This window comes from Rhamphochromis longiceps, linkage group LG6 (assembly GCF_057381845.1).
Source record: "Rhamphochromis longiceps isolate RC_006_pf linkage group LG6, R_longiceps_female_GT1.1, whole genome shotgun sequence".
Classification (NCBI taxonomy): Eukaryota; Metazoa; Chordata; class Actinopteri; order Cichliformes; family Cichlidae; genus Rhamphochromis; species Rhamphochromis longiceps.
Window position 1 is genome coordinate 44,868,718 of NC_140562.1, and position 19,033 is coordinate 44,887,750.

Sequence of the window (19,033 nt, forward strand, 5' to 3'; positions counted from 1 at the left end):
GCTTTTTCCTCCACAAACTTGCAGAGTCTGTGAAAATGCACAGCGTCACTCTTATTCTCACCTCGCTCTTTAGGTTTTCTGACTTTTGAATAAAGGGGAACTCTTGCCTCAAGGGATGCGACTCAAGTTGATGTCAGCTGGTTCTGGGTATCAAAAATGAGCGACTAAGCAACATTAGCGGCATTTAAGAACACACAGAGCCATCCTGGATGTGAAGCATAGGCAACGCTTGATAAAGGTGAGGGGATGGTGACTAAACCAGGTGTGACGTCTGGCTCTGTTGCGTCACGAGTCCAAACATGCAGCAGTGCAAATTCATTCAATCTCAGCCTCAATAACGTGAAACTGCAGCTGAAGTAGAGCACTAACATCGTGGATTATGGAAACATCATTTCATTTATTTATTTATTTATTTCACACTTGGTACAACAGTTCAAACAAACCAACCACACTTTCTATCAAAAAGCACTACAACCATGTGTGAAAAGGAGCAGGAAGAAGAAAATGTTCTCATTAAACCCCGCCCCCTATCTACAATCCAACTTATATTACAAGTGGGCACCAAAAATCAGGGAACAAACTAACATTAACATTTCTCTCCGGTCCTAACCCAAACCAAACAACAAATTTACAATCAGAATGTACCACTCCACATAGTAACAAGGAGAAAATACAATTAAAAAACAAATAAAACAAAAAATTATAATGGATCCATTTTCAATGAACTCCAATTTCATTCACATTCTTCATATTGAGTTATCGTTTTAAGCATGTAACACTTTTTAAAACAATGTAAATTTATACAATTCTTTAAATTATAATGAAGAGACTTCCACAGTCGTATACTCCTAACCGTTGGACTCATTAATCTCTGTGTAGTTCTAGCTAACTGATGCTTAAAATAAAATTTCCTTCTGCTATCTTCTCCCCCTGAACACAATAAAATACTCTTTGTAACTTAAAGGGCAAAATATTATTTTTAGCCTTAAACATAATTAATAGTGTCCGTAATTTCACTAAATCTCCTAATTTTAATAATTTTGATTTTATAAATAATTTATTTGTATGTTCTCTATATTTAACATTATGAATCATTGGTATCACTTTCTTCTGTAATAAGTTTAGAGGTTTTATAGTATTCTCATATGTATTCCCCCAGACTTCAACACAGTAACTAAAATATGAGAAAAACAATGAAAAATATAAAATGTGCATTGTTTTATAGTCTAATAAATCTCTTACATTTCCCAAAATATAAATGTTTTTAACCATCTTCTTTCTAATATACTCAATATGTGATTTCCATGTCAAATTTTCATCTACTATTACAGATGATCAAAAGCTTTTGTTAAACACAGACTTTATTTAAAAAATCTTAGAAGTAAGAACTAGACGTGCAAACATCTCTTTTGTCGTCTGGTGCCACTTTATTGCCTTTTTGTAAAGGTTCTCAAGTGTGACGCTAACCTTAGCTAGAGTCAGTGCTAACAGGGTGGTCTCAGTGCCAACGTGCTCGGTCAGCATCTGTTAGCGCCACATTTGAACCTGCTGGGAGACCTTTTAGCATATTTGTTAGTCCAGTGGGTGATTAGACGAACTTCAAACAGACCATCAGAAACACATCAGCGTGTTCTCTGTTCTCTCATCCAGTCAGAAATCAAACTTTTCCTTCTGAAATCCAACCCCTGATCCTCGCTTCAAGTTTCATTCCCAAAGCAAAATTAGGCCAAAATTAAGTCTGAAACCACCAGTGGACAAATTCCTGTGTGAAAGTCGAACCATCATGAAACCATCCAGTCTTTCGTCCACACCATCTTTCTTCCGCCAAGCTTTCCTCTTTACAGGAAATGGTAGAACTGTTTAACAGGAACAACATCGAGCTTAACGCAATATTTAAACTGAAATCAGAAGCTGTTTTTTAGTATTTAGTCAACTTAAAAATTAAGCGATTCATCCATTTTCCTAACTGCTTATCCAACTCAAGGACGTAGGGCTGCTGGAGTCTGACGTCTGTGATTCCTCACTGCTGCTGAATGAGCTGCCCTATCAGACCACAGCACAGAAAATGGCACAGGCTCATAAAATATCCACAGCATGGTGTCACACTCATACAGACCCAGAGCTTCGGCTGAGCTGACCGTGGATCTTCAAGCAGAGTTTTTCGTCCTGTAGCAGTTTTACTGCCCGGTGTTTAAATCCCTGTTTGGTTTTCACTCTGGTGGAAAGAGAAATATTCGGGATGTGAATCTTCTGAAGGTCACCAAAAAGTCTTGTTTGATTGATTCTTGTTGAGCTGAACGTGGTTCTTTTTACATTCATCCACAACATTGTCCTTCCAGTTAGTAGATAAACAGCTGATCCACAGCCACACACAGTGTGGACGGTAGCGTTAACGCGCGACAGGACGGTCAGCTGGTGCTTTGATGTTGCTCGCCATGATCATCGTCTTCCTCAGCTGAGTGGTGCAGTCCAGTTCTGTAAGATTCAGACTGTTTTTACAACCCAGTAATTGCAAAAGCAGATGTATTGGAGTGTCACAATGACTGAGTGATTACAACCATCATGATTTAGAATGAGCTGCTACTTTTTGTACTTGTGCCAGGGTCTTTTTGGAGGCAGCAGCTGGTGGCATTGCACTTCCTCCTCAGCTTCAGGGCGAGGTAGTTGCGCCAGCAGGTGGTTCTTCTTCTTTGCCTGTAATCAACAGGACCAACAAAAGCACCTGTAGTAACGAATACTTTGTGTAAACTGTGTTATAACAGTAAGGGAGCAATAAGCACTTACGCAGGTCATCTCAGGCCACACAGAATGGACGTCTGTGGCTGTCTTATCCTTATGCAGGGAGAATGATTCACTGGCACTGGATCTGCATAGAATCACAAACTGTCACAGACACAAATCTCAGGCTTCCTGAAAGTGAAACCTCGCACAACTGAAATTACGATGTACAGGCAAGTGGCTGCTCCATCCTTGTACGGTCAAGTACAGCACTTTTCCTCTCCTCTCAAACAAAACCCTTAAAGGACAACTATTTAGCAAGTTTCAGGCTCCGCCAGTAAAAACACCTTCAGAGGCGTTCGCCAATTAGGCCTGCAGCAACTGTCACCTCCAGGCTCTATAGAGTAAAAACCTCAAGATATTAAAGAGAAGTCAAGTTTATTTATTTATAGAGCACATTTCCAAACAGTCCATGCTGCACAAAGTGCTTAACAATGTAAAATGCAACTAAAATAAATGTAATGCACAACAATGACGCAGTAAAATATAGAAAAACAAATAAGTCAATAAAAAAAACAAATCAACAACTAAGGCTGTTAAAACCAAAATGTTTACATCAATGTGTGTTAAAAACGTGTCTCATCGTGAGAGAAGCACGATGGGCAAACACTTAGCAACTGTGGGGAGGAAGAGCTGCCTTTTCAACAGGAAGAAGTCTCTGGCAGAACCGGGTTCATGAAGGGGAGACGTCTAATATGATTTGCTGAGGTTGAGGGGAAAGAGAAGAGAAAACAGAAAGACTGTGAATATTAAACAGAACAAACTACAGAAGAGACGTTAACATCATGCAGCAGTCAGGCCTAACTGTAAACTTTGGTAAAGAAGGAAAGTTTCCTTTTCTACTTTTAGAAAGTTCATGAACCACACGCCTGCAGTCTGTGTTAGGATGCCTGGGTCGTTGACCCAGGGTTTTTGAGTTTATTATATTATTTATCATTTCTAATCTTTGGTTTCTTAGAGTTCTGTCTTATGGTTTATGTCTCTGTGTTCTCTAGTTGCTCTGTTTCCCCTGTCAGCTGTAGCCCCTTGTCAAGTTCGCGTCTCTGTGTTATGTTTCCTGTTTTACTTTGAAAGTCTGTCTCATGTAAATGCGTCTGGTTTTGCTTCCTTTGTCTCGTTAGGCCTGATTTGCCCCAGCTGTGTTTCCCTCCTGTTACCCATTCCCTGATTGCTCACTCTGTGTATTTAAGCCCTGTGTTTCTCTGTGTCCGTGTTGTGATCTACTCTCATCTTGCTGTGTGGGCTGTACGGTTGCCAGTTCAGGTTATTTGTTGTCTTCAGTTTATCCTAGTTTTGCTAGTTCTCTGTTTGCCATCTAGCAATAAATCTGAGTTTAAGTTCACCTTTTGTCTAAGACTGTCTGCACTTTGGGTCCTCCTACTACCACTCCTGCATGCACACAGCCCTCACACGACAGTCTGAGAGCCATCAGACACGATGGAGCCTCATCAACAGAGGTCCAAAAGTGCACCGTTGACTTCAGCAAAAACAGAAATGCAGTCATGTAAAAATACTACAAACTCCTGTTTAGATTTCAGTGAAGATCTTTATATCGGAGGGTCTTTACCTTACAGTATGAGGCGCCTCGAGCCAAATGTTTTTGGGGATTTGGCTCTTTATAAATGAAACGGATGTGATGTGAAGGTACAGAGCTGCAAAATGTACTTTAAGCATATCAGTGCTAACAGCTGACCTGACCTGGCGACCTCCCTGGACAATTATTATTTTATTTATTTATCTATTAAGTCATTCCTTCTTTTGCTAATACCTTTCTTGCACTTTAAAAAAAAAAGCCACTTTAAAGTTGTGTTGTGCTTGGTGCCGACATGGCAGTTTCAATGTACTATTGTACTAGATATGACTGTGCAATGACAACAGAGAGTTATCTTATTACAAATAAAATGCCCCCTGATACAATATGATACATTAATGTTAAAGCAATGCTCCTGTGGCTAACCGGGATGCTGAACTGCAGGCAATTTAATCTTCGGGGGTTCATGAAAGTGAAAAAATGTGAAATGTTTGCTTTTGGGGAAAGGAAGCAGTCATTAAAACTAAAGCATGTGAGACATTTACAGGAGAAACTTCTCTTTGCTGGACCCGCTAACGACTCAGTAAACTCTAACAAGCAACTGACAACTGCACTGGCTTTTTTAATGCGCAGGGGTTTACACAGTTATTCAATTCTGATTTTAAAAAGCTGCAGTGGAGTCAGATTGCACTCTGAAAGAGAGGAATATTGTACAAAATGGAAAACCTGAGGAGCAGCGTGTTCCCCAAGCAGATGAATATGTACTAAAAACTCTGTGGATAAAAGCAGTTTGCAGTTTTAACTTTAAAAGTTAAAAAAAGACACGTCTCAAAAAATTGGTAAAGGTCAAATAATTTATCGGAGGGCGGCGCTGGGTGTCAGTCTAATGAATCATTCCGCGTTTCTTTTTACTGTGAAGTTCTTCCACTAATCAGCCGAGCCAAACTGAAATTACTGACTCCCTCTGACCTCACACTCCCTTGAATTCTTCTCTAATGATAATTAATGACACCGATCGGTTGTTTGATTGGGGCCAAAACACGTGAGCTCCTGTCGGGGCTTTGGATCAAATCTGGAAGAGGATTGGAAAGCAAAGCCAGGCTGTCATTGGCTCCTTTTGTTTTTTGCTGTTTGTTGTTGGTTTACACTAGAGGGCAGCTTGATACTGTCCATGCGCCGTAATAAGGCGCTCGCTGTGCACATGTGGTTTGCACTTAGTCCATATTTTAGACGGACAGCAGAGGAGACTGTCAGATTCTAGCTAGGCCCACACACCTGCTCTTTTATTATTTTTCTATCATTTTCTTTCTTTTGTCGTCGCGCAAAATTCCCCTTTTTATATAAGAACACTGACAGAATCGTGGCAAATCCGATTTTACTGAGAACCACAGCGCGTATAGCATTTTAAATGCTCTACATGACAGCTTTTTCTTTTTTTATTATTATTAAAAACAAAGTCATAAAATGATCTGAGCACTGGTGGGGGTGGGGGGGAGTTTGAGCTCGCTGAAGAGGATTATTCAGCCGCTGATGACAAGCCAAAAGCTCCATTCAGGATTCAGATCATCTCCTCCTCCTCACCATCATCATCATCATCCTCACCGCTGCCCCGCCGGCTCCACACACCTGTGCTCCTGCCGCCTCTTCCGCTTTGGTCGCCGGTGATGACCGGAGGACGTCGTTTAAACAATAAAAAATCGCTTCTGTGCTCAACAAGCTGCCAGCATCAGTCCAACCGGCCGCGGTGAATTCCTGTCATGGGCAATAATGTTTCGGGCATCTCGACGCTGCACAGAGGTCAACAGCAGGGCTTCCACAGACTCCGGAACTCTCAGAAAGGTGAGTTACCTGAACACGCTTCATAGTTGACGAGTTTACGTCACTGCACTGAAACTGTTGGTAAAGCTGATGGGACGCGTGCAGAGTTTCTCCTGCTGCTCCGGGATCAGCTGAGTGGTGGTGCTGAAGAACAGCTCCCGGCTGCAGGAGGCGGGCCTGCTGTCTGGTCGTGCTGGTTGATGCCGGGAGGTGCATGTGCACATTTGTGGGGGCAGACACGTCAGCACTAAAAACATGAAGCTCGAGGAATTCTTAATACTTCTGTAACATTGCCCAGCCAGGGATGCCTCAGTGTGCTTGCTTTTTCCCTTCTTCTGTAACGACAGCTGTAGCTATGTGAACCACGAGGCCAAGCAAACACTCGGGATGTTCGGATCTCAGCCGTGCAAAAGTCCGATATTAGGAGTTGTTCCGCGTTTGATCTTAACATAATGGGACATGTTCTGATGTCACCTCGAAATAATAAAAACATCTGGTAAAGAAAAGTAAAGTCGGGATGAATTTATCAGTGATGGATCGAGAGGTTACTTCCCCAAATAAAACACACAGAGGTGTCCTGGTCTGAGACAGAACAGCCCTCGTGCTGCTCTCACCACAGAAAAAGGAACTAAATAAAGAACTGAAACGTTGGCTGCTGTAAATTTCTCAAAGGTGAGAGCACTGTTACCAAAATGCAGACAAAGAAGTCATAAATCGTGAGGGTGAATAATTTACAGCAGTCTAAAGGTTTGCAAACATTTAGTGTATTTAAGCTGAAATACAAAAGGCTTCATCTCCTGTACGGGTTTTTATTACTGTGCAATCCTGTAGTGAAGTGAAACAAACCGCACAAACATCAGGATGTTTTTTCTGTTAGTGTCATTTCTTGTCATTTTAGCTATGTAAATGTTATACATATTATATTTTATAGTATTTAAAGTAACAAAAATGAAATACTCTGTCATTCAGTTTCAGCTGCAGCATTTTAATTCTACTGTTTTCTAGTTTCATGTATTTGGTTTTACAGCATTACATTAAAATTAAAATATTTTTTGCATGGCACGTTAGTAATATTTTTTAGGAAAGTTCACTTAAAGATTTGAGAACGCTCACCTGTAGTATGAAGCCTTCTGCAGTGAAGGCTGAATATGTACGTAAACATGCAGTCGTACGGTTGCGTGTGATTTTCTGAAGCCTCTGCTCTCTCAGTGGCTCCATGTCTCTGCTGGTGTCTGGATTCAAACATGGCGATGACGATACACTTTAGTTTTGGGGTTTTTATTGGAATGCAAAAGTTATAAATGGAAGCATCTCTTTAGATTTGGTAAAGTATTCCACTCAGCGTCCCATCTCCGCTGAAACTGTCAGCGGTTCTTCTTTGCTTGCAGACCGTGTTAGCTAGCTTGTTAACTTGCAGGTGCGGCTGTCTGTTTAGTTTGGGCTGCACGTTGGTGTGCAGACCACAGCTTCAACCAGATTCAACAAAGTTTACTAGAAGCTGAAGCGATGTGTGGGCTGGGTTACACGTTTAAAAGGCCCAGATTTGGCTCAGGAGCTTGAATGTTGTCACATGCAGACAAGAAGCGTAATTATTTTTCAAGTTATCTTTATACACTCTAAAAAGTAATTAATGGGATCTTTAGTCATTACTTACATATATATGTTGTTGTGAAATGAAAAATCAAGTTCATAAATACTGTTAGACTTCCTAATTAAAATTTTTATTTTATTGAGTTCGGGTGACACATAAATTATGCCTCTTTACTCAATATATAATCGTGATTTGTCTGAATTTAAAATCTTCTTTTAATCAGAAAACAATATAATTTTAAGTTCTGTCGATGTAAAAATACAACTTGATGACATGTAAACAGCTCACAGTTCCCTTCTTCTACACAAGCGGACATATTCAACAGCACGTGTTCAAGGTTTATCAAGAGCTGTGTTGGTCGCGAACGGTGAGTAATTTTATGCGAAATTACACATATCTGCAGTCGCTCTGGATTTTGTTAGTTTACTTTAAAACAACGACGTAACATACATAACATACATCTTAGCTTGCCCCCGCGTTTGTGTGTTTTAATATACACACAGCAGCTAATTCCGCGATAGCATAAATTGTTGGGCTCTTTTTGGAAAATTTAACACTGACGTTACTCTAATGCAGACCACTGTAATTGTCTTATAATTTTTAAAAGATAGCGGACGTTGTTAGCCCCGGCGCAAACTACTATGCTAACATAGCTAGCCAAGCTAAGTTGTGTTCACTGTGATTTTATTTTTGAAATGTGAAATTTATTTTTTGAAGGGAAGCATTTTATGTTAGTAATTGTTAAGAAACGCTTCTAAATTTTCGTAACGTTACGGGGTGGAGTTCAACCCCATTGGCTTCTGCGCAGGAAGTGCAGTCGCCATTAGTCCGGTGTGTCTGTTGACCGCTAAGAGCGGTTCTTCACCGGCTGCTCGGCCTATTTTCACAGGTAAAAGACCAGACTTAAGTGCACTGTGCCGCATATGGTAGGCTAGTTAGCTGTCCCTAATTTTTGGGTACTTTCCGTGTTTTGTAGAGACGTAGAGGCGACGTGCATTGGCACTGGCTGTAACATTGATATGCCTCAATAAAGGTTGAAAGTAAGAAAAAAATCAATAGCGGGCCGCCATCTTGGTTGGGTCCCCATTCACCACCAGTGCATTTTTTCTACTGAGGAATGTATTCACCCATGGTAAATAAGGAAAATGTTTAAATATTTTTCCAAACAGATAAGGCAAGAAAGGTCAATAATCCCACATATGGTTTCAGTAGTATGCCAGTTTTTGCAACACTAGGGTGCACAAAAATGACCATAGCTGCTGACTCAGCATTGATTCCAATTTGGTTTTGGAGAATGAAATGAAAACAGATCAAGTGGGATTATTGACATTGTAGCTTGTGTATAAAAAAGTTTAGGTTTTTTTTTCGTATTTACTGTCAGAAATGATTCTGTCCTGTCATGCCACACCTTATGTTTGCTTTTGTTGATAAAAAAAAAAAAAAAAAAAAAAAATATATATATATATATATATATATATATATATATATATATATATATATATATATCCATCCATCCATCTTCATCCGCTTTATCCGGGGCCGGGTCGCGGGGGCAGCAGCCTAAGCAAAGAGGCCCAGACCTCTCTCTCCCCAGCCACCTCCTCCAGCTTATCCGGGGGGATACCAAGGCGTTCCCAGGCCAGCCGAAAGATATAATCTCTCCAGCGTGTCCTGGGTCTGCCCCGGGGCCTCCTCCCGGTGGGACATGCCTGGAACACCTCACCCAGGAGGCGCCCAGGGGGCATCCTTGTCAGATGCCCGAACCACCTCAGCTGGCTCCTTTCGATGTGGAGCAGCAGCTGCTCTACTCTGAGCCCCTCCCGGATGGCCGAACTTCTCACCCTATCTCTAAGGGAGAGGCCAGCCACCCTTCGGAGGAAGCTCATTTCTGCCGCTTGTATCCGCGATCTCGTTCTTTCGGTCACTACCCACAGCTCGTGGCCATAGGTGAGGGTAGGGACGTAGATCGACCGGTAAATTGAGAGCTTCGCTTTTACACTATATATATATATATATATATATATATTTATTTTTTTGAGTTAACACATTCCTCAGTAGAAATACATGCACTGGGGGCGAGTGGAGACCCCTCCAAGATCGCGGTCGGTGGGGATACATGCTCCAACAGACTGGCCCAGTCCATGTCACCTCTATGTATATTTGATCTATGGAAAGCCACGTTAGGCTTTCCAGCACCCAGTGTATTCAGGTCTATGTAGTTTTGAATGTTTGGTTCTAGCTCACACAGCTTTGACAGGTGAAACTTATTCACTGTATTGAAGACTCACAGGTGAAGTTGAAAATACCATCTTTTGTATTTTTGTGCAGGCACAATTTTCTGGTGTTATACACTGTCCTGGCGTTGCAGATCTAGGGGTTCCAGTTAAGACGTGGTCAGCCTTCTAAAGAAAGTGGGAATCTCACCGAAATATTCAGTTACTTTGCTGTGTTTCTTGCCAGGACAAAGGCTCAAACCATCATCTTCTCCTGGTATCGAATACCAAGGGACCTTCTGAAGTAAGCTTTAACAAGTAAGCTTGAATTGAGTAATTCAGAATCATGAAGTATGGATTGGCCTTGCAAAATCTGTAAATTTGCAACCTCCACTAAGGAAGAGCTGATGAAACATTATAGGTTACGCCATATCCCCAGTGTACAGCCTCTGCCATGTCCTTACCTAGATTGTTTTTGTTCATTTAAGTTATGGGGTAGCCTAAAATCACACATATCAAGGAAACACTCAACTCACTCAACAATGAGAACCTCTGAAATACTCAGTTTCTGTTGCCAGTTCTGTAATGTGGGCACATTTTTCACTGAAAAAGAGTATTTTGAACACCTTCTATTTTTTTCTATCATTCAGCACAACACAGTTGAAAAGCGCAGAGAAATTGCTGTTCGCTGCCTCATAGTCTATCTTGGAGAGAAGGAGGAGGATCTTTTCAAACAATACAGCGTAAGTACTTGAGTTGGTTTTTAATTTTTTGTTTAGTTTTGAATGCATGTCCCTGTTGGGTCTTTGTGTTTTGTTCATTGGATTTTCTGTTCAGGGTTGAGTATTTAAGTCATTCAGTGCCATAGACGTCTTTAGACGTCAAAATGAATCCGAACGCTCAGTGCCATAGACGCCTCTTGAGCTTTTTATTGAATTGAGAAGGTGGTGGAGTTGATTACATGGATAAAATCCCACCAGCGTGACAGTCGGCTCTATTGAGAACGAGTATTGTGGCGCGATTTTTGATCCAGCTCGTCATTTCGAGCTTGAGGTGTCTGCAGCCTGACGTCATGGTTTTTCTAGCGATTCCAGTGAACATGAACCGGATTTATCTGACCAGTATCTCCTGTTAGAAACTTCTGAAGGCAGCAGGGACCAGAATAATGAACGATTTGCTGCATAAAACGCACAGAAATTGTTGATAGATGAACCGATGGCCGGGTGGGGGGTGAACAGACTAAGTCGCGCACTCACTTGTGCACATGCGGGAGTAACACACACACACAGACTCTCTGAATCATAAATCAGTCGCTTTTTTCTTATATATTTTTCAAATGTTGAAATTGTCTATAAACAACTATTTTTATACAAAAAATAATCTGCCAAAAGTACATTTTTACAGGTGATTTTTTTACTTCATAGTAGTAAAACTTAGTTGAGATGTTGCATGAATCATTGAAATACGAAATATTTACATCAAAGTCACTGATCTGCTAGAAAAACCTATTTACACAAAGCGCTTTTGATCCAGAAACAGGTGTTTTGTCATGAAAGTTTCTCTTTTCTACTGCAGATTTCTAAATAACAGAGGTAGAAACATTTTTTTTTTTGCTGCTGAAAGAAGAGAGACTCATTTTTGTCATGGTGGTTTCAGAATTCACATAGTCATAGAACAAAATATTCTGTGAGCCTTCAAAATCAGTGAAAAAGCTAAATATCTCTGGAACTGAGGGGGGTATGAAATCTGAGAGTGGCTGGCACTGAATGAGTTAAGGGACATTCCAACCCTAAGTGAAGATATGTCTATTGCCATGTATAAGTGAGAAAAAAGCATTTCAGAATTACAATCCGAAGATGTTTATTGCCATTGTCATTGAACATAATTTGCTGAATAGAAACCTGTTTCCGTGATAAGGTGCAACATAAACACACAGGATAAAAAATTTTGTAGCCAGCGCAGTCATTTTCCTGATCTGGCAGCAGCTTTAGCAGAGCATAAACAATGGATGTGAATGGCAGGTACTAGCATTTTGTGTGCAAAAGTGATTAAAATCACTCAATAATGATACCAAGTATTCCTGGGGAGCTCAACAATCATGCTGACTGCAAATGAAAAGTATGAATTGACATGAAGGATTTTCAGGAGCCGATTTAGACTTTGGACTACATTACGACAAAGCACTGCTGTAAGCCTCCACATGGTTATAACACAGCAGTTGAAGCCACTGCCGACCAGTGTCTATAAACCAACATGCTATTTGTGCAATATTTCTTCAACAAATCAAAGACCCATCCATTGTTACTGCAGCTTACCATGCTTGTATAGTAGTGGCTGTGTGTGTTTGTTTATGGAAGCTGGAGGCTTTTCCAACTGTTGCGTTATATCCATGCACCATGCAGTGGATGTTTACAGCGGTGTTTGTCGTAACTGCAATGTAGTCTCAAGTCTAAATCAGCTTCTGCAAATCTTCCGTGTTACTTTTGCACTTTTCATTTGCCGTGAACATGATTACTGAGCTCCCAAGAAATATTTGTTTTCATTACTGTTTTCATTTTTGTTAGTCATTTTTTTATTTATTTTTTTCACTTTTGCACACAACATGCTAGCACCTGCTATTCACTTCCATTGTTTGTGCTCTGCTAAAGCAAATGGATTGCTTCCGGATCAGGAGAATTAGTGTGCTGTTTACAAAAGGCTTGTTTCTCACTTTCTAACTGTGGCAATATGGCAATAGATAAAATTTCACTTAGAAGTGGAATAACCCTTAAAAATGATTTATTAGATTTTCTTTTCAAAGTGGAAAAACAAAACTGTGAAAAACAAGACATTTTTTATTTTAAACGTTGGATTATGGTTTAATTTAGCTTTTAAAAATTACAGAATGACAAAGTAAAATCACTGAAAAACACAAAAGACAACCTGTTTTGGCTTATTTTCCTACCTGTAGTAGTTCATTCCCTTATGCACGTCATCCTGAAGTGCTTGAGCTATGTATTTTATACATCCTAACATTTAATTTCTCCTACAAGGATGAGGAGGAGCTCAACGCAGACCTTGCAATGCAAATCATGAAGATTGCTATCATTGGTGATGGGCCTCCAACCATCATCGTTGAGGGATCCAAGATCCTGGAGAGGATTGATGTTGCCAGATCCTGTGCTTTGATGATGGGAGTAATCTACATTCTGAACCTTACCTATCCCAAGCAGCTGAAATTTACCTTTGAGGTATTTCAAAAGCTATACCTTGAGCTTGATGGACAAAAAGCCAGCTCTAAAGTAATGAATCTTAAGTTTGGTATTTTCTAGAGCAGACTTGATAGACCATTCATGAGTGAGTTTCACAAAAACCTTATTCCTGCATTTCTGGCACTACTTCATTGTGTTTTACTAAATTTTAAAGCGCTGTTCTTAAGTCTTCTGAGTTAATGTTTTGCCGTGTCTTAAATGCTGTTATTTGCACATTTTTAAGGAATGCGTTTAATTTCTCCCATGACCTGTGTTCTGAGGGTATTGGTGTGTTTTAAAGTTTGTGTAATGCCCTCTTTAGCTGGCCTTAATCTTGAGGGTGAAAAGTCAAATATGGAAGAGAATCAAGAATACTTTGTAAGAGTGCTGACAAAGTTGAATGAAAGAAGCTTTGCTCATTTTATGTTTAAATTAATGCATTTAATGTATAGCAGCCTGTCATCTTTTGTTTTGATTCACTGTCACATGTTAAAGTAAAAAAAAGAGGATTCAAGTAGTAGGTTTTATTACAATTTTAATACACAGTTCCTTAAGTTTCAGCGGGCAATTTGTGTTCTAGGAAACTGAAGCCCACAAATCTTGCACTTCGCACGCACGTTAAAGAATTGTGATGTTTGTTATTGTAATTAAATGGGTCTAACTCATTTGAATACATCTGTCTGAATTTCTATTCTTTCTGAGCACCAGGTACGAGTCCCATCACTGATGTCCAGGTATTTGGCATCACATCTGCCGCATTCAAACAAATACACACAACATCCATTTCTTTTTTCTGAAGGTCATGACACAAGCGCACACACAGCCCATGTTAAGGCTGACGTTCGTTTGGGAAAAAAAGTGATCGACAAGTTTCTAAGGTCTTAGAACCTTGACTTCTTTGTGGGCAGGCACCACCATGCATGAGCCTGCCTACGCGGTAGTCATGGTTATAAGACACAGCCAAATGATCAAGGTTGTATTTTGGAGCGAATTAGCCTGCTGGGAAACAGGTAAATGGCCTTATAGAATCTCCTGTGGGACCAAAAAATGACTACACTGTAACCAAAATATCATATTTGACCAACATAAATACTATTTATGCCGACAGTTAAGTTCATTTTAATTATAAATGTGTTTTATTTTGATCAAAAAGTTACTTCACCGTACATAAATATAATCTTGGATCAACTTGAATTCCTGTGTATTTGTTGACAATTATTAAGTTCATGTTACTCAGAATGTGGTTTCTTTTGTGGCCAAAAAGTAACTTCACTATACATAAAATTCACGTTGGATCAACTTAAATTTTTGTGTTCTAGTCGAAAATTATTAAGTTAATTTTACTTAAGAATGTTTTTAATTGTGGCCAAAAAAGCTACTTCACCATACTCAAAAATATTGCTTTGAATTAATGTTATTCTGCCAGAAGTTGGCTTAACTCAAAAATTCTAGTGGAAAACGTTAACATGTTTTTTTTATTTGAACCAATGTTTTACTTATTAGAGTGTAGTTTCCTTTGTTGTGTTGAGTAAAGAGAGAAAATTGTATTTTTCGGTATATATTGTATGGTAACTGGTTTGCTTTGCATGTTTTATTCACAGTATTTATAAGAACAGACCTTATAAGCTAAGCTAAAGAATAAGCTGTGTTTGGTGCAACCAAAATGATATTCCCTGCAGACTGCCTCCTTTTTCCAGGACCCACTGGACTGCGTCCCACGTGTCCAATCATGCAAATTACAAAACGGCCCACCTCCACGCTGCTACATCTGGATTACAGAGGGGGAAGTGGTGGGCCTGGGGGAGCGGTTTAAAATGAAGCTGTCTGCAGGATAATCACCATAAGTACACACTTTGCCCTTCCACGTTCTCCCTCTATCCGCAGCACGCGTTCCGAGCGGTTATTCTCACATCACAGGAACGAGTGAGTCAGGCGAGGGGAGGCGAAGCGGCGCATCAGAGAAGAACAGGGACAATTATTCAGCCAGGTTGCCTTGACAACCACCCATAACATGTGCAATAGTTCCCATGGTGATGGATTCCAGAGTGCGTTATCAGCGGGAGTTGATGGCTGATTGGGATAAGAACCAGACGACGTCACCGGCAGCCGCTCGGTGATGAAAGGATGTGTTTGTGCTCTGCGTCCCGGTTTATTAGGCTGCTGCTGGGACGGCGCGCAGTGATTAGTTGGATGTGGAACAGAGATATTCGCAGATCAGAGTGGGGCTGAGACGGTGTGTAGCCTGTTATGTTGGCTATTACCCCCACCCCACAGCCTGCACAACTCAAACACACACTCACTTCTTCAGCAGAGACGTAAAATCATTGGTTTTAACTGATAGAGAGACCTCTCAGAGAACTGCTGACTCAGCTTTGGAGCAGTGACCCATTTCTCTGTCAAATGAATTAAAGTACTACAGAAGTACTTCATATCAAAATACTTGTTTAAATTTAATTATTTGGCAGGTTTTTGGCCTATTTACAGCCTGACACAAACATAATGTTAGAAAGTAGGAATGGCTGCATATTCACAGTCATAGCACACAAACAGCAAAGAAATCTGCAAACAAATGTAGCTGCAGAAGACAAGCAGTGCCATAATGTGTGCGTCTTTCTAGAAATCTAGTTCTGCTACACAAAGACAGAAGCAGACGTGGGGAAATCGCATGCGCCACAACAAGACGTAGAGTTCTTTCTCGTAGTTAAACAACCGTTTAGTTCCAACCCTTTCTCTCTTTCTCATCTTTTTTTAGAGCCAAACTCCACATCACTCAGAACGTCATGCCCGGTGAAGTCAACAGTGTCTAATACACACAAACTTTCAATTCAGTGTTATTTACACAGCGCCAAACCACAGGAACAGTCGCCTCAAGGTCCTTTATATTGTAAGGTAGACCCTACAATTATACATACAGAGAAAAACCCAAATGACCCCCTATGAGCAGCACTTTGGTGACAGTGAGAAGGAAAAACTCCCTTTTAACAGGAAGAAAGCTCCAGCAGAACCAGGCTCAGGGAGGGGCGGGATGACTGGTTGGGGTGACAACCAGTGCAACTAACTGAATTTGCTTTCACAAGAGTAAATTATTTTGTGTCCTTTTTACTCCGTAAGGACTCGTTATCAGTGAAAGAAGGCAGCAGAGCAAATCATCCACTTTCAGTGTTATTAAATGGCAGCTACACAGTAAGATGTACAGAGCCCAGAGACCAAACACAGCTAAGATATATGTGACAAAGTTATACTTTGCACTGCGTGTGCAAACAAGATACTGCAGCATTTGCTAATATTAAATAAGACATAATGTTGACTTTGATAACTCTAAGGTATGCAAACTGACAAATGAGCGTGCAGCTTCACAGTCACATCTCCCCCCACCTCTCACATCCAGTTTCAAAACACCAAAATGATGATTCCTCATCGTAGGGCTTCGTATGCTTTTGGGTGGCTGTAGCTGAAGAGGTAAGGCAGGTTGCCCTAGCATTGGGCAACAGCCTAACCCCAACTTGCTCTCCCGTGCATCAATAGAGCGTGAATATTAGATAGAAAGCCCATAAGCACAGAAAAAAATGAATGAGGCCTGTATAAACCACTATAAGTGCTCGAGTAGAGTAGAAACGCTTTATAAAAACCAGTCTCTCATATCAGTGATGATCCTCTACATCAGAGTTTGACAAAGAAGTTGATGTTTACACCCTCAGGAAGTTGGAGGTCCAAGGCGAAATCACAGAACTACAGAAACAAGTAGTCACAACGACACTTTGAAGGACTGGGAGCAGGCCAGAGGTGCTAAACTTTAGGTTTCACATTTTTATGCACAAAGTCACAAAAATGTATCCTTCTCTTGTGCACACAGATGAGCAGTTTGTAAGCTCAGTGTGATGAAATGTGTCCTCTTTATAGATTTTTCTTCTTTGGCTTCTGCAGAAAGTTCAGAGTGCTGCAGGTGCTTTTCACTTAGAACTTTGGGGCAACAATAACGGGACACAAAATGCGTTTGCAGACAGAGTTTTATTGGCTGTCGTGTTTACTGGGTTGTGACACGGCCCATGTAGAGACAGGAGGGAGGAGCTAAACAGTCTGAGCTGTACATCATCACTTTTTCATTAGCACAGGCTGATTTAGTTTCCACCACATGATATTACTGCGAGGGCACCACAAGGGCATGTTGTTACCTCACACACACACTGACCAACACAAACACACAGATGACTGGTTCACATAGTACTTTTCTGTTTTTATAGCGTGTACTGCTGATAGCGGACGTTGTGTTTATCTCAAACCTAAACTGAAGTCTGGGCTGTTGTATAATTTTTATCTGTGCAGCATGCGACACATTGCATCCTCAGCATCTCTGCCTGGTCAGGAGTGGAAACTTATTCAGGGATCTAGTGGAGCCCGTGGCTCGATGGGTTAGGGCTGTTTGGGCCATGAAAGGGGTCAGGTGGTTTTAATGTTATGCCTGATCAGCATCAGTTCAGTTAGAGTGTTTCTGTGGAACTCCATGATGGTTACCAGACCAGGAAGACTGTTTTACTTGAAGTCTTTTGAGCAATATTTATTTTAGCAACAACATGTGTGTCAAGAATCAAGAATTGAGCTACTTGAGTCATACATTAGTGTTAACATAGTAAAACAGCAAAAACTACACAGAAATTTAACTAAGATACTACTTTTGCACCTGAAGGTCAAATTCTGTTTTTTTTGCAGCACAAGATCAATAACCGAGTAACCAAAGCAGATGATCCACTAACTTGTTAACAGTTATCCTCCATAATGTTGGCAGGCCTGTTTTGAAATAGAACGAGCAGCAAACTGCCCTCCAGCTGGAATCTTTCATACCCACTGGAGACCATAAAGCATCATCATGTGATGTTTTTATGGCTTTTATAACTGCTGTGGGTTTTTCTCTTGCTATTCTCTGGCTTTAGTTGTTTTGTGCCTGATTGTGGGCTTGATTTTCTGAAAAGGAATGCTTTGTGGTCTGAAGGCTCTCCGGGGAAAAGAAACCCTTTTACTGTCTAAATGAAAGTGCCTGATTAAATAAAATGTATAATTAGCTTTGTGCTAAATACCCTCTGTTTGCTGATATGTGCTACAGGTGCTACAGAAGTAGAACATGTTGTAACTCCTAGTTTGGTGGTATTTTTTTGACATATTGGAAATTAATGAGCTCCAGAGTTCGTGTGTAATAGGAAACTGTTAGTCATCTGAACTTAGGACAAAGCCTAATCAGAATTAAGTGCACTTGGTCTCTGGGGAGTGGTCATTAAATGAAATGATCCTGTGTGAGTTTTGAAATTAGTGAACCATATTTCACACGGGGCACAGTTGAGTGGAGTCAGAAGACACTAATAATATAGCCAAGGAAATATTCAGGAAACAGTTTTCTCTGTTTCTTTTTGCAGCCGTGACCTCTCTGCTGCCTTTTTGGTGATGTTTGACCTTTCTTATGCAACGTGGCGTCTCGCCTGGAGTGTTTCTGAACATCCTTAACACCTGCCTAAATAAGAAGCGCCGCTACGGAGAGGTGATACAGGCGCTTGACTCCTGGGAGGACTGGAGCTCCTCGGGCACTGTAATGCAGCTTTCACACTTAGTAAATAAAACAACAACAAAAACCGACAGCCAACCCAGACAGTTGCTGTGCTGGATGAGCTCATCAGGTTAGACCATGTGTCATACTTATATAAGACAAGGAGCTATTTCAAGATAGTTATTAATGCATTTGGTAATGGTGATGCATCGGTTTACTCTTGAAAAATGCAACAATCTGTTATGTTAAATGCGCCCGTGTCACAAATATGAGGTGAAATTGATAAAATGCTCAATTTTTTATTTCTAGCACAGTGAATCTGTGATGAATGTATTCGTC

The 19,033-nt window shown here is 40.6% G+C and overlaps 2 long non-coding RNA genes across 4 annotated transcripts; one reads left to right on the forward strand and one right to left on the reverse strand.

Moving 5' to 3' along the window:
• Window positions 1-449: 449 nt before the first annotated feature.
• On the reverse strand, window positions 450-7,530 carry LOC146668868 (uncharacterized). Of its 2 annotated transcripts, XR_014911912.1 has the most exons (4): window positions 7,241-7,530; window positions 2,785-2,866; window positions 2,594-2,694; window positions 450-2,475 (listed from the first exon to the last, which is right to left on the reverse strand). It is a non-coding gene; the product is annotated as an uncharacterized LOC146668868 (long non-coding RNA). The 2 variants fall into 2 exon arrangements; XR_014911911.1 differs by lacking the exon at window positions 7,241-7,530 and having other exon boundaries at window positions 2,785-3,027.
• A 2,530-nt stretch (window positions 7,531-10,060) lies between these two features.
• On the forward strand, window positions 10,061-14,201 carry LOC146668869 (uncharacterized). 2 transcript variants are annotated; one of them, XR_014912015.1, is made up of 3 exons: window positions 10,061-10,249; window positions 10,582-10,674; window positions 12,964-14,201. It is a non-coding gene; the product is annotated as an uncharacterized LOC146668869 (long non-coding RNA). The 2 variants fall into 2 exon arrangements; XR_014912016.1 differs by having other exon boundaries at window positions 10,061-10,235.
• The last annotated feature ends 4,832 nt before the right edge of the window (window positions 14,202-19,033 follow it).